The 14,715-nt window shown below is 38.2% G+C and overlaps 1 pseudogene; it reads left to right on the plus strand.

Moving 5' to 3' along the window:
* Window positions 1-1,226: 1,226 nt before the first annotated feature.
* Window positions 1,227-14,440, plus strand: LOC106319726 (annotated as a pseudogene).
* Window positions 14,441-14,715: the final 275 nt, after the last annotated feature.

Consider the following 14,715-nt stretch of genomic DNA (forward strand, 5'->3'; position numbering starts at 1 on the left):
CAGCTCTCCGTAATTTATATAATACGGTCCCATCAGTCACATACTATTTCGATGGTATGGAATTGAACACTCAAAAACTTTCAAACCATGCGCTTTTGCATTTCGGTTATTTGAGACACAATCAGTTTAAATGACCTCAAAGAGCACGAATTCATGACATTCTTATCTGAGATGGCAGAATCCATTTTACTGTTTGCAATGAATATGTATGCAGTAAATAAGTATATGACGTGTCTAGTATTACGTGAGGTGATAGCAAATAGTTGTGTTTTATTTTTGTCCATATCTAGATGATGTTATCCATTCTCTTCCTCTTTCACCCACTACTTGCAAAGAATAATGATATCACGGTGATGATTGATTGAGTTTTAACTTAGGACTAGATTTTGATCCGTGCGTCCGCACGGATATTTGCTTTTGTAAACGTTTAAAATTAAATACATACATTATTGTACTAATTAAATTAGAAGAGACTAATTAATTAAATATAACTGAGTTATTTTTATTATTCTAAAAATTTAAACGATTTTGATTAATTTAATTTTCAATAAACCAATAAATTAATCTGATAATTTAATCTATTTTATAGTTTTTTATGGATTGCAAAATTGAATTTTTGATTTTGATTTAAATTAAATGAAGGATTGCATATCTTCTAAATTTATTAGGTATCTAAATATTAGGCAATTTCGTAATAATTTTTATGGAAATTGCTATTTATAAGGTCAATGGCATTGGATAGTAATTATTGAGAAAAATTTAGGGTTAAGATTTATTTGTACTTCAGTTTTAATAGTTTAGATTTTAACTTTATTTATTTTTAAAACACTAATCCTAACCAATCATGATGTAACTTTATTTTTAAAGTTAAAGCCTTGCTACATCATCTACAGCTTTGTTTTGTTTGTTTGTTCATGTTTTACTTTTTTTTTTCCTAAAGCAATTATTAAAGTGTTTTAGGAATTGTGTAGTATTTATCTACATAAAAAAAAACATAAAGCTACAACAATAAAAACTACAACTTCAATCCTACAGATACATTTCTACATCTACTGTCCAACCAATTATCCCTATAATCGCTGAAATAGATATTAAATGTTTTCTTTTTTAACTGAAAACATATATTAAATGTTAGCAATTTAACTGTGTCAACATCATTGATATATTCTTAATTTTCATTCAAAATTTGGCTAACCAAATTAACCCATTAATTAATTAATAAATTAATGTCCTATAAAAACGAGAGGGCGCAAAACCCCCTCACTGAGGATTATGCAGTTCGGCTTCATATGGTTGAAGTTGTGTTGGGTCTGGAAGAAGCAGAGAAGTTCTTTAAAAACATCCCTGAGAACATGAAGGATTACACTGTCTACGCAACTCTCCTAAGCTCTTACACAAAATCTGACAAACATTTGGGTAAGGCCAAGGCAAACGTTTGAGAAGATGAGAGAGCTAGGTCTCCTCATGAAACCTTCATCGTTCAACTCAATGTTCTCTTTCCACAGTCAAAGAAATATGGTTGAGCAGTTTCTTCGTGAGATGGAAGAGAACAACGTGGCTCCCGATAGTCTCATGGTGAACAAAGTCTTGAGAATATATGCAGCTGATTCTAACGTAGAAGCTATGGAAACGTTTAGGAAAAAGTGGAGTGGAGAAGAAGGGATCAAACTAGAAAGAGAGACCATGGCTGCAGTGGCAAAGGCTTACTCTAAAGCAGGATCAATAGAAAAAGCTATAGAGATGTATGGTGGCGTGGAAGGAAGTAAAAGAGAAGTGTACCGTCTTTGGAACGAGTGTAAGAAGAAGGAGAAGGAGAAGTTGGAGGATGGTTGGTTAAGTCTTTGGAACGAGTGTATGACGAATGAGAAGTTGGAGGATTATTGGTATAAAACTGTTATTGCTTCTTTGTTGAAGCTAGATGATGTAGAAGGAGCTGAAAAGGTATATGGAGAGTGGAAAACGGTTGGACCGAACCTAGACTTGAGAATACCTGGTTTGTTGATTTCTCGGTTTTGTGCCGAATCAAACAAATTGAAAGTTGGTGAATTGATAAATTCCATGAGGAATGAGATGCATTTATGGATGGTGAGGGTTTTTATAGTCAGGGTCGTGACATGTGTTGCTGTTGTTGTGGGCATCTTTTGTATCTTGGTCCTATATTATATAGCAGAGTACCCGAGGTATTATAGAAGGAGACGGTTTTGGCCGCGGATATTCTAGAGCAGCAGCATCGGTTGAGAAACTCTAATAGTTTCTCAGAAATACAATACTAATACGGGAGAATTGCCAAGTGTGACTCAAAACTTGGAGTCAAACCCAAAACAATACCCCAACTTGGGTCAAAGGCAAAAGTAACCTAAAAGGCTATTGAAATTACAACAATCCCCTTGTGACCAAACAAGAAAACGGAATTTTTTTTACGTTTCTACCCCTCGCAAGTCGTCTGTTTAGACGACTTGAAAATAAGTCGTCCAGACGACTTAACTGAAAGTCGTCTGGACAGTTAGTCTTAAACATAATTTAAAAATTTTGTAAAAAATATTTTGATAAGTGAAAAATGGGAATTATGTAATTAACATATGTCTTAGGAGGTATAAATTAAGATATAACAAATTTCAATTGTTTTCAGCATAGATGAGTGAAAGTAGTAGTGAGTCATGATATTCTTTAGTTTATGTTTCATCAACATATGTTGTAGTATTGTATGTGTTCTTAGGGTTAGATTTTGGAAAGCATTAAAACCGTTTTTGAAAATTTTTAAAATTACTTATGCGTGTTCATTTCTGTGTATAGTAAACACTATTTAAGTATAATTTGATTTTATAACGTGGTTAGTTAGTTAATCTAGTCATTTTAGTTTAGGGGTTCATTTTAGGGTCTAGGACGACTTAATATTTTGTCGTCTGAAAACAGACGACTAAATATTAAGTCGTCTGTTGTACATTATCAGCCAGAATAAGTCGTCTAAACCGGACCAAACCTTAAAGTTTACCAATGTAATTTTAAAGCTAACCGGATTATTTACCCAATATATAAGGTGATTTTTATTTTTTTTGTTTCATTTTTCGCGAAATTCAGAAACCCTAACAGTTCTCCCTCTCAAAGGCGATTTCGAATTCCCACGATTTCCGAACAAACCATCGTTCTCAACATCGGCTATCTATCTCACTTCATTCTCACCGTTGTCGCCGCAGCTTCTTCTAACCCTAGCGCCGCCGATTCCTCTAAACCCTAGCGCCGCCGATTCCACTATTTCCGAACAAACCGTCGCCCTCGCCACCGTGGTCACCAACGTTCTAAACACTAGCGCCGCCGCTTCTTCTAAACCCTAGCGCCGCCGCTTCTTCTCTGTAAACCTTAGCGCCGTTTCTCTGTAAACCCTAACGCCGCTAAGTCATCAATCTCGAGGAAAAGATGAACATAAAACGTTGTCTCTATCAATTTACTCATTCTCACCGTTTCACGTTTATTTTTTCAGATCTATAACCGCAATGACGAGTACTCCAACTCCTTCTGCGACTGGAAGACTTGTAAGTAATTTAAGTCGTCTACTAAGTCGTCTGGACTTATATTGTTGTCTTTGATTATTTTGCAGACAAAAAGGATGGATATTCCAGAACTCCCCCGTAGGTTATACACATCAGGGGAAGAACCAGAAGCCCACAATAGCATTTCGTATCATACGGATAACAGCAAGTTGCATACTGCTCTTAGGAAAGCTCTTACTGATGACGAATTTGAAGAGCTCAAGGAGTCGAGTTTGGGAGTTTTCATCAAGTTCAAGGAGCAGGGATTTGGTTGGGCTTCAAGGCTGGTTCACTACATGCTCAGTTTCAAGCTGGACATTAAGAAGAAGTATGAGATGTGGTCTCTCGTTGGTCCAGAACCTTTGAGGTTTTCACTGTTAGAGTTTGAAAACCTCACTGGTCTAAACTGCGAGTACATCGAGGACCTTGAGACACCAAAATGTGACGTTACCCCAGAGATGGTTTCTTTCTGGGGGATGCTGGGAGTTCATCTGGAAGCTGGGCCAACTACTGATCAGATAATAGCAGCACTGAAGAGATGCGGGGATTGGTCCAGGGAAGATCGCAAGCGGCTCGCGTACCTCTCCATCTTCACTGGATTCATTGAAGGGAGAAAGTTTTCAACCGCTACACGATCTACTCTGGCAAGGCTAGTGATGGATTTAGAACGGTTTGAGAATTATCCATGGGGGAGAGTCGCGTTTAAGGTGCTGATGGACTCTTTGTGGAACAAAGAAATTGCTGGCTGTTACACCGTGGATGGGTTTATACAAGTTCTTCAGGTCTAGACGTACACAGCTATGCCGGAATTGGGTGCTAGTATTGGTGGTCCCAGAGCAGACAGTCCGTCTCCACCGATACTGGCTTACGAGGGCAGCAGAGGCCGCAGATCAATGAAAGCTGCTATCTTGAGTCAGGTATTTACTTCAATCCAAAAGACTGCGCAGACGACTTATTATAAGTCGTCTGGAAAGTCTTCCATCTGGACGACTTATTAGACGACTTATAATAAGGCGTCTGGAAAGTCTTCCCAGCTGGACGACTTATCGGACGACTTAATTAAGTCGTCTGGAAAGTCTTCCATCTGGACGACTTATTAGACGACTTATAATAAGGCGTCTGGAAAGTCTTCCCAGCTGGACGACTTATCGGACGACTTAATTAAGTCGTCTGGAAAGTCTTCCATCTGGACGACTTATTAGACGACTTATAATAAGGCGTCTGGAAAGTCTTCCCAGCTGGACGACTTATCGGACGACTTAATTAAGTCGTCTGGAAAGTCTTCCATCTGGACGACTTATTAGACGACTTATAATAAGGCGTCTGGAAAGTCTTCCCAGCTGGACGACTTATCGGACGACTTAATTAAGTCGTCTGGAAAGTCTTCCATCTGGACGACTTATTAGACGACTTATAATAAGGCGTCTGGAAAGTCTTCCCAGCTGGACGACTTATCGGACGACTTAATTAAGTCGTCTGGAAAGTCTTCCATCTGGACGACTTATTAGACGACTTATAATAAGGCGTCTGGAAAGTCTTCCCAGCTGGACGACTTATCGGACGACTTAATTAAGTCGTCTGGAAAGTCTTCCATCTGGACGACTTATTAGACGACTTATAATAAGGCGTCTGGAAAGTCTTCCCAGCTGGACGACTTATCGGACGACTTAATTAAGTCGTCTGGAAAGTCTTCCATCTGGACGACTTATTAGACGACTTATAATAAGGCGTCTGGAAAGTCTTCCCAGCTGGACGACTTATCGGACGACTTAATTAAGTCGTCTGGAAAGTCTTCCATCTGGACGACTTATTAGACGACTTATAATAAGGCGTCTGGAAAGTCTTCCCAGCTGGACGACTTATCGGACGACTTAATTAAGTCGTCTGGAAAGTCTTCCATCTGGACGACTTATTAGACGACTTATAATAAGGCGTCTGGAAAGTCTTCCCAGCTGGACGACTTATCGGACGACTTAATTAAGTCGTCTGGAAAGTCTTCCATCTGGACGACTTATTAGACGACTTATAATAAGGCGTCTGGAAAGTCTTCCCAGCTGGACGACTTATCGGACGACTTAATTAAGTCGTCTGGAAAGTCTTCCATCTGGACGACTTATTAGACGACTTATAATAAGGCGTCTGGAAAGTCTTCCCAGCTGGACGACTTATCGGACGACTTAATTAAGTCGTCTGGAAAGTCTTCCATCTGGACGACTTATTAGACGACTTATAATAAGGCGTCTGGAAAGTCTTCCCAGCTGGACGACTTATCGGACGACTTAATTAAGTCGTCTGGAAAGTCTTCCATCTGGACGACTTATTAGACGACTTATAATAAGGCGTCTGGAAAGTCTTCCCAGCTGGACGACTTATCGGACGACTTAATTAAGTCGTCTGGAAAGTCTTCCATCTGGACGACTTATTAGACGACTTATAATAAGGCGTCTGGAAAGTCTTCCCAGCTGGACGACTTATCGGACGACTTAATTAAGTCGTCTGGAAAGTCTTCCATCTGGACGACTTATTAGACGACTTATAATAAGGCGTCTGGAAAGTCTTCCCAGCTGGACGACTTATCGGACGACTTAATTAAGTCGTCTGGAAAGTCTTCCATCTGGACGACTTATTAGACGACTTATAATAAGGCGTCTGGAAAGTCTTCCCAGCTGGACGACTTATCGGACGACTTAATTAAGTCGTCTGGAAAGTCTTCCATCTGGACGACTTATTAGACGACTTATAATAAGGCGTCTGGAAAGTCTTCCCAGCTGGACGACTTATCGGACGACTTAATTAAGTCGTCTGGAAAGTCTTCCATCTGGACGACTTATTAGACGACTTATAATAAGGCGTCTGGAAAGTCTTCCCAGCTGGACGACTTATCGGACGACTTAATTAAGTCGTCTGGAAAGTCTTCCATCTGGACGACTTATTAGACGACTTATAATAAGGCGTCTGGAAAGTCTTCCCAGCTGGACGACTTATCGGACGACTTAATTAAGTCGTCTGGAAAGTCTTCCATCTGGACGACTTATTAGACGACTTATAATAAGGCGTCTGGAAAGTCTTCCCAGCTGGACGACTTATCGGACGACTTAATTAAGTCGTCTGGAAAGTCTTCCATCTGGACGACTTATTAGACGACTTATAATAAGGCGTCTGGAAAGTCTTCCCAGCTGGACGACTTATCGGACGACTTAATTAAGTCGTCTGGAAAGTCTTCCATCTGGACGACTTATTAGACGACTTATAATAAGGCGTCTGGAAAGTCTTCCCAGCTGGACGACTTATCGGACGACTTAATTAAGTCGTCTGGAAAGTCTTCCATCTGGACGACTTATTAGACGACTTATAATAAGGCGTCTGGAAAGTCTTCCCAGCTGGACGACTTATCGGACGACTTAATTAAGTCGTCTGGAAAGTCTTCCATCTGGACGACTTATTAGACGACTTATAATAAGGCGTCTGGAAAGTCTTCCCAGCTGGACGACTTATCGGACGACTTAATTAAGTCGTCTGGAAAGTCTTCCATCTGGACGACTTATTAGACGACTTATAATAAGGCGTCTGGAAAGTCTTCCCAGCTGGACGACTTATCGGACGACTTAATTAAGTCGTCTGGAAAGTCTTCCATCTGGACGACTTATTAGACGACTTATAATAAGGCGTCTGGAAAGTCTTCCCAGCTGGACGACTTATCGGACGACTTAATTAAGTCGTCTGGAAAGTCTTCCATCTGGACGACTTATTAGACGACTTATAATAAGGCGTCTGGAAAGTCTTCCCAGCTGGACGACTTATCGGACGACTTAATTAAGTCGTCTGGAAAGTCTTCCATCTGGACGACTTATTAGACGACTTATAATAAGGCGTCTGGAAAGTCTTCCCAGCTGGACGACTTATCGGACGACTTAATTAAGTCGTCTGGAAAGTCTTCCATCTGGACGACTTATTAGACGACTTATAATAAGGCGTCTGGAAAGTCTTCCCAGCTGGACGACTTATCGGACGACTTAATTAAGTCGTCTGGAAAGTCTTCCATCTGGACGACTTATTAGACGACTTATAATAAGGCGTCTGGAAAGTCTTCCCAGCTGGACGACTTATCGGACGACTTAATTAAGTCGTCTGGAAAGTCTTCCATCTGGACGACTTATTAGACGACTTATAATAAGGCGTCTGGAAAGTCTTCCCAGCTGGACGACTTATCGGACGACTTAATTAAGTCGTCTGGAAAGTCTTCCATCTGGACGACTTATTAGACGACTTATAATAAGGCGTCTGGAAAGTCTTCCCAGCTGGACGACTTATCGGACGACTTAATTAAGTCGTCTGGAAAGTCTTCCATCTGGACGACTTATTAGACGACTTATAATAAGGCGTCTGGAAAGTCTTCCCAGCTGGACGACTTATCGGACGACTTAATTAAGTCGTCTGGAAAGTCTTCCATCTGGACGACTTATTAGACGACTTATAATAAGGCGTCTGGAAAGTCTTCCCAGCTGGACGACTTATCGGACGACTTAATTAAGTCGTCTGGAAAGTCTTCCATCTGGACGACTTATTAGACGACTTATAATAAGGCGTCTGGAAAGTCTTCCCAGCTGGACGACTTATCGGACGACTTAATTAAGTCGTCTGGAAAGTCTTCCATCTGGACGACTTATTAGACGACTTATAATAAGGCGTCTGGAAAGTCTTCCCAGCTGGACGACTTATCGGACGACTTAATTAAGTCGTCTGGAAAGTCTTCCATCTGGACGACTTATTAGACGACTTATAATAAGGCGTCTGGAACTCCATCTGTTCCTGAAAGTAAGATTTCCTAGAGCATACAAGCTTATTAAGAATTTAATAAATGTTTATAATTTAATTTATTTTTTACTTTATTATACACTTTCCAATAACTTTCCACCAATGAGATTTAATCAATTCAAATATTCTCAATTAATGTTCCTCAAAAGTATAAAAAAATACCTTAACAATATAGAAAATCTATCTTTGTGGAACAAGAAAAAAACCTAAAATATCTTACTTTCGGGAACGGATGTAGTATATTTTTCACAGTTTTGTTATTTATTTATTTTAAAACTGTAAATTAAAAAGACATGATAATAAAGCGACAAATGGTGAGTGATTCCCATGCCCATGATTTTTTTCTCTTTCTTTGAGTTTTGAGTAGACACCGTCAAAGAAAACCCTAGCTACTAGCTCCCGTCGACCTTCCTTTATCTCTATTTTCCTTTGATTTTCTTCTCTATGGGTCTAAATGGTTTCTATTTTCCTTTGATCTTCTTCTCTATGGGTCTAAATGGTAACCATCACATGTACACTAAGAATAAATAGGAAAATAACGGATGGAAATGACGATGAATGATTATTTCTTATCAAATTTAGTGAGTGAAATTTTTTTTCTATATTTCTCTACAGTAAAAAGAATAAAAAGGAATGTAAAGAAAAAACTATTTCTTATATATAAATGATACAATTCTTAAAAATATTAAGGAATGCATTGTTCCTCTTCACTCTTTGGTCGCTATTTTATCTTCTAGATTGATTTGCGTGTGTCTCTGTGCTGTCGAGACCTCTCCCAGAGACCCTTTGCGTTTGATGGAGCTGGTTCTCTACTTTTTATGAAGAGACAGAAAGACTGAACACAGATTGGCGGAACCGAGAGTCAGCTTTTAGGGCTGAATATTTTGTCAGATCTGGTTTTTTCTTTTAGTGATCTCCGGTGAAATCTTCACAGCGACTGCATGTGGCTTGGTAAGACGTCTCCTCTACCCCTAATCAACATTCCTTACAGTGGTGAGACAATTGTAGGAGTGATGCGACGAGCGGCAGCCTTCTTGAAGACGAAGCGCTGCAAGGAGCTCGACAACAGAGTAGTCAACTGGAGAAAAAGGTCTATGCTGGTGATGTGTAGCTGAGATATACTTCCCAGCACTAGTGTCAATCCCGTGTTCGTTCCGGTGGTAGAAACTTCACACCTCATGAAACCGTGATTTGGTGCACAAGTCCCTGCTGCAATCGTCAAGGATCTTATTTTATTCCGGGCATTTGTGTTAGGTTTCAGGCTTAGGAACATGATAGTGGTGGTGACAATGTACACAAATTGATGTTTGAGCAGAAATAAAACCGATTAAGTGTTAATTACTATCTTTGTATCTCGTGGTCTAATTTTATGGGTCAAGAGATGGTTCATCTTGGGTCGTGAGACCGATGAATTCTTTTCATTATGGTGGAAAACATATGGTTTGACTAAGTAGCATAGGATCTAACTAAGTGATCTTAGGTGATAGTAGATCTTATCGTTGTATATTGTCTAAAATTTTGTGTGGTTGTAATCTTGTATGACTTTACTTTGTTATGAACAAGCAAGAAGAGGTTCGGGAGGAAACAACACTAAGCACATGACATAAACCATAGGAAAATATCATTAACCAAAGACATTGATGTGGAAGGAGAATGGAGGAGCAGCCGCCGCAACAAAAAAAAAATACAATCAAGCTAAACAGAGAGCTCAGAACCTTAGCAAAACCCATAGTAACCCGCAATAAAAAAAGATTTGTGGCGCTACAGAGCTGAAACAAGTTGAACAAAAAAGATCTGAAAGCCGCCACTGTGAAGACCAAGACATACCAGAACTAACCCTCACTCACCGTCCTAAGGTAAGCGGAAGGGCAGAAGAGGTAGATACATTGCCTAAGAGAGGAGCTTGAATCCAAACATCAAACCCTGAGGTAACCACCAGAAGTCTCATGCATCTATTGCCTCACATGAAATTGACAAACCATCGAACCTCTACAAATGGACAAGTAGCAAAGAGAATGTGTGATTAAATATGAAAGAATGGCGGCTTCTTTCACGAAGAAAGTGAAAATAACCACCTATCGGAGAAAATATCGGAAATCAAAATCATAGAAAAAGTGACATGAGTGAGAGAAAAAAAACAATTGGCATCTATTGTGATTTAGAGTACTACTCCTTTCGTATCACTATAAGTGGTGTTTTAAGAATTATTTTGTTTCATTTTAAATGATATTTCAACTTTCTATGTAAAAGTAAATATATCTTGATGTTTTTGTTTTATAACCTTCTCCCTTAGTACTTGGTGCATAATTGATTGATGCAGTTATGATTTTCGAGGTAATCACTAAAACCTAGCTACTCTTAAGGCGACATTGATAGTCCCGACATCTGAGGTGACGAGGAGAACTTCACCCTTTTATGGTCATCGCCGAGGGTTGAGAACATGAATTGGTTCTTTAGGATTTTAAAATCAAGTAATGGAACGTGCCAGGTTTAGTGGATGGGCGAAACTATTCTCGTAATACATTGACTCGGGAGATTTTCTTCAAGTCGGCCTTGTAACCATTTTCAAAATTTCCGTTTAACGGGTTGATTTTAATATATTTACTTTTTTAAATGATGTTTTTGACCGTTTGTATTCTTGAGTATGATTTTTTAATGGTTGAATTATTTATAGTTATTGTTGTTCTTAGAAAGATTAAATATTTTTTAATCGGTGTGCAAAAATTTTAATTCCAATACAGTAGAGAGGAAGTATCAGAAGAGATAACATTAATGAGGTGTGGGCAACTATACCATAAATGATTCCTTACATGATCAATGTAGACCTGCTGACTTTGTGTATCGTTTGTTCGTCTCCTCTGATTCAGGGCATTAACTTTCTATTCAAGGAACGACATCTTTGATTGTAGTAGTTGCAACTTGCAACTATGTTAAATGGAAACGGAAGCGGGTACGTGGAAGCGGAAACGTATTGAAGCGCGGAAGCGAGGTTTTTAAAAAATTAGGAAGCAAGTACGTGTTTGAAGCGTATATCAATATATATATTAAAATATAAGATTTTTTTTTAAAAAAATAAGGAATAAAAATTATATGATATAATTTAAAATAAAGTAATTATTCATTTATAATAATTTTGAAATGATTTCATATTAAAACTGTGAGAATACACATAAATTAAGTTTAAAAATTATTATATTAATTATTTTTAATATTTTATAAGTAATTGACACAATATATTTGAATATATGATATATTTTTAATAAAACCTCAATACATAAAGATAATTTATAGTATTAGTTTTAATATTTATATTTTCTCTATTTAATACTATTAAAATTTAGATTTTATATAAATTAAAAACTAAAATTATATTTTAAAGAACGGAAGCGTGATTCCAAAACGGAATCATAAGCTTCCAACGTGTTATTCAAAAAAAAAAACATTTTGGAAGCGTTTTGGAAGCGAGATTCCGTAAGCTTCCACAAGGTTCCGATTCCGATTCCGGTTCCGAAGCGGGAAGCGGCGACGAAGGTTGCAACCCACGTCCACCAAATAAGGTCAACTCTCATAGCATGTGTCTTTTCCTTTTCTTAAATGCGTTATTTCTCCCTTTTATAGATTGTATTGTTTTTTTTTGACATGAGAGATCACACCTTGTTTGATGGTTGCCCAGTGATGCCCGAAGAATCCTGCATTCATTCCATCCAAGCCTGGCGATTTGTCAGGGTTAATGGCGTGAGCAGCATCCTCTATCTCCTTTTCTGTAACTTCTTGGGTTAGCATATTGTTGATCTCAGCTGTAGTAGTGGTTGGGATTCCTTTTAGTATGTGCTGAATAATCTCGGTTCCTTCACTTCTATATAGATCCTGAAAGTATCGGTAAATTTGAGATTGAATATCTTTAATCTCTGTATGTATTTTACCTCCTTCATCCGAGATGTGAATGATCCTGTTATGACTTATTCTCTGCTTGGTCTTTGAGTGAAAGAATCTGGTATTTCGATCTCCTGCTTGAAGCCACTGAATTCTACTTTTTGTTCTCCAAAATTCTTCTTTAAGTCGATACTGCAAACTCAACTCAGTCTTCAGCATACTAATATAAGCATAGTCAATATCTAAAGACTTGTAAGCTTGTTCAATTTGTTCTTTCAACTGATTGATTTTCTTTTCCGTGTTTCTTGGGTTCTGACTTCTCCATCTAGAAAGGGCTTTTCTACAATTTTCTAAGACTCTGTAAAAAAGATGCGGAGGTAAATTAGCACAGTCGTTTTGCCACACTTCCTGTATTATCCTCCTAACCTCAGGTTCAAACCTCCACCTATTATCATATCTAAACTGCTTCTTTCTGTTACACTTGATACTTGATACTTTCAGTATCTACAAGCAGTGGCTTATGATCTGAGCCTATCCAAGGGAGCAATTTAACATGTGCAGTAGGATATAGGTCTAACCACTCGCAATTTGCCATAGCCCTATCAATTCTTGTTCTAATATTGTATTTGGGCCTATTCCCATTCCAAGTATAAAAGCCCCCTATGGATTTTAAGTCATGAACCCCTATTACCGAGATCATTGTTCTAAAAAGAGAAAAAGATACCTCTGACCTTTGGACACCCCCATCCTTTTCCTTGTTATCCTTGATGTCATTAAAATCTCCAAGCATCAGTCTTGGACGGTTCTGATACAATCCTGCAGCTGCATTACAAATTAATCTTTCCTGCAATTCATTTCTGTACTTTAAGACATGGTGTCCGTATATATATATATTTTTTTTTTTTTTTTGATCAAATGTGTCCGTATATATATGTCAAGCATAAAACATTACAATCTTCTTCTATATACATATCAGTGGCATTCAAAGTAGGGTTACCCAAAAACCTAACCTTGACCCCGTCATTCCACATTATAACTAACCCACCACTAGTTCCCTTAGCGGAAACTACAAAAGAGTGCTCTTCAACCACCTTATGTACAAAACTATCCATATTTTTCGTTTCAACCAGAACCATCATATTAGGCTTATACTTCTTTCTGATATCTTTAAGATGAGAAATTGTCAAAGGGCTTCCCAACCCCTCTGACAATTCCAGTGCAAAATCTTCATATTGATCGAGCTTTTTGAACTAAATTTTAATGAGAAAGTAATCTGATGGAAGCAAGTTTCTTTTTAATCTGCTACTGAGCTTCAGATTCGATGAAAATGCAGAAAGTTACTTGATCCTTATACAAGATGAAGCTAAATCCGACTTTAATTGCTGGACCTTAGAGAGAATCCCACAAACTGCGAAGAAAGTAATCGCCAACGCTAAGGAGAGTCGCCCAAAGCAAAGTGATAGTCGCACACAGCGAAGATTATATCACCTAACTGTGAATTGAAGATTTCACAAAGTGAATTAAAGATCAATCGAACGGGATGAGATGCTCGCTCAAGGAGGGAACTTTCGCGAACATCAGCAGACGATAACTTGCAATTTAAAAATAAAATTTTATCATTTTTTCCAGTTATAAAATTTTGGTTATGTATTATGTAATAGTATGTGGTTGAAACCGTGGTTGAACATAGTAATAACAGAGAATCAATCGGCTTTCATCGCGTGCAGGTTGATCACAGATAATGTGCTTATAGCACATGAGCTGATGCACTCACTGCATACAAAAAAATTGAAAATAAAATATATGGCCTTTAAGTTAGACATCTCAAAAGCATTTGATACAGTTGAATGGGGATTTATTATTGCAGCGATGAAGCATATGGGTTTCTTCGAAACTTGGTGCAAATGGATTCATACGTGCATGTCAACTGTTACGTATTCAGTTCTGGTGAATGGGGAACCCTTAAAGCCCATCACACCCTCAAAAGGAATAAGACAAGATGATCCTATATTACCTTATTTATATATTATATGTATTGAGGGTTTATCTGCTTTGCTCAAGAACATTATTAGACTGCAACATCTCCATGGATACAAAGCATTTAGAGGAGGTCCATCAATATCCCATTTATTCTTTGCTGATGACTCATTGGTGTTTTGTAGAGCAACGGAGGAGGAATGCCAGACTTTAATGAATACGCTTATGGAGTATCAAAGGGCTTCTAGACAAGCAGTCAACTTTACCGCCATTACATTTGCTAAATGTATTCCTCAAAACACTCAAGAAATCTAATTAGGATGACAGAAATAAAATAGATAGGTGGTTTTGGGAAATATCTGGAGCTCCCCGAAAAAATAGGAAAAAGAAGAAAAGATGCTTTTCAGTATATTAAACAAAGAATTAAGAACAAGCTTGATAGCTGGTATAATAGATTCTTATCACCAGCAGGAAGGGAAGACTTATTGAAAACAGTAATCACAGCTTTGCCAACGTATACAAT

The sequence above is a fragment of the Brassica oleracea genome, unplaced genomic scaffold (genome assembly GCF_000695525.1).
Source record: "Brassica oleracea var. oleracea cultivar TO1000 unplaced genomic scaffold, BOL UnpScaffold00579, whole genome shotgun sequence".
Lineage (NCBI taxonomy): Eukaryota > Viridiplantae > Streptophyta > Magnoliopsida > Brassicales > Brassicaceae > Brassica > Brassica oleracea.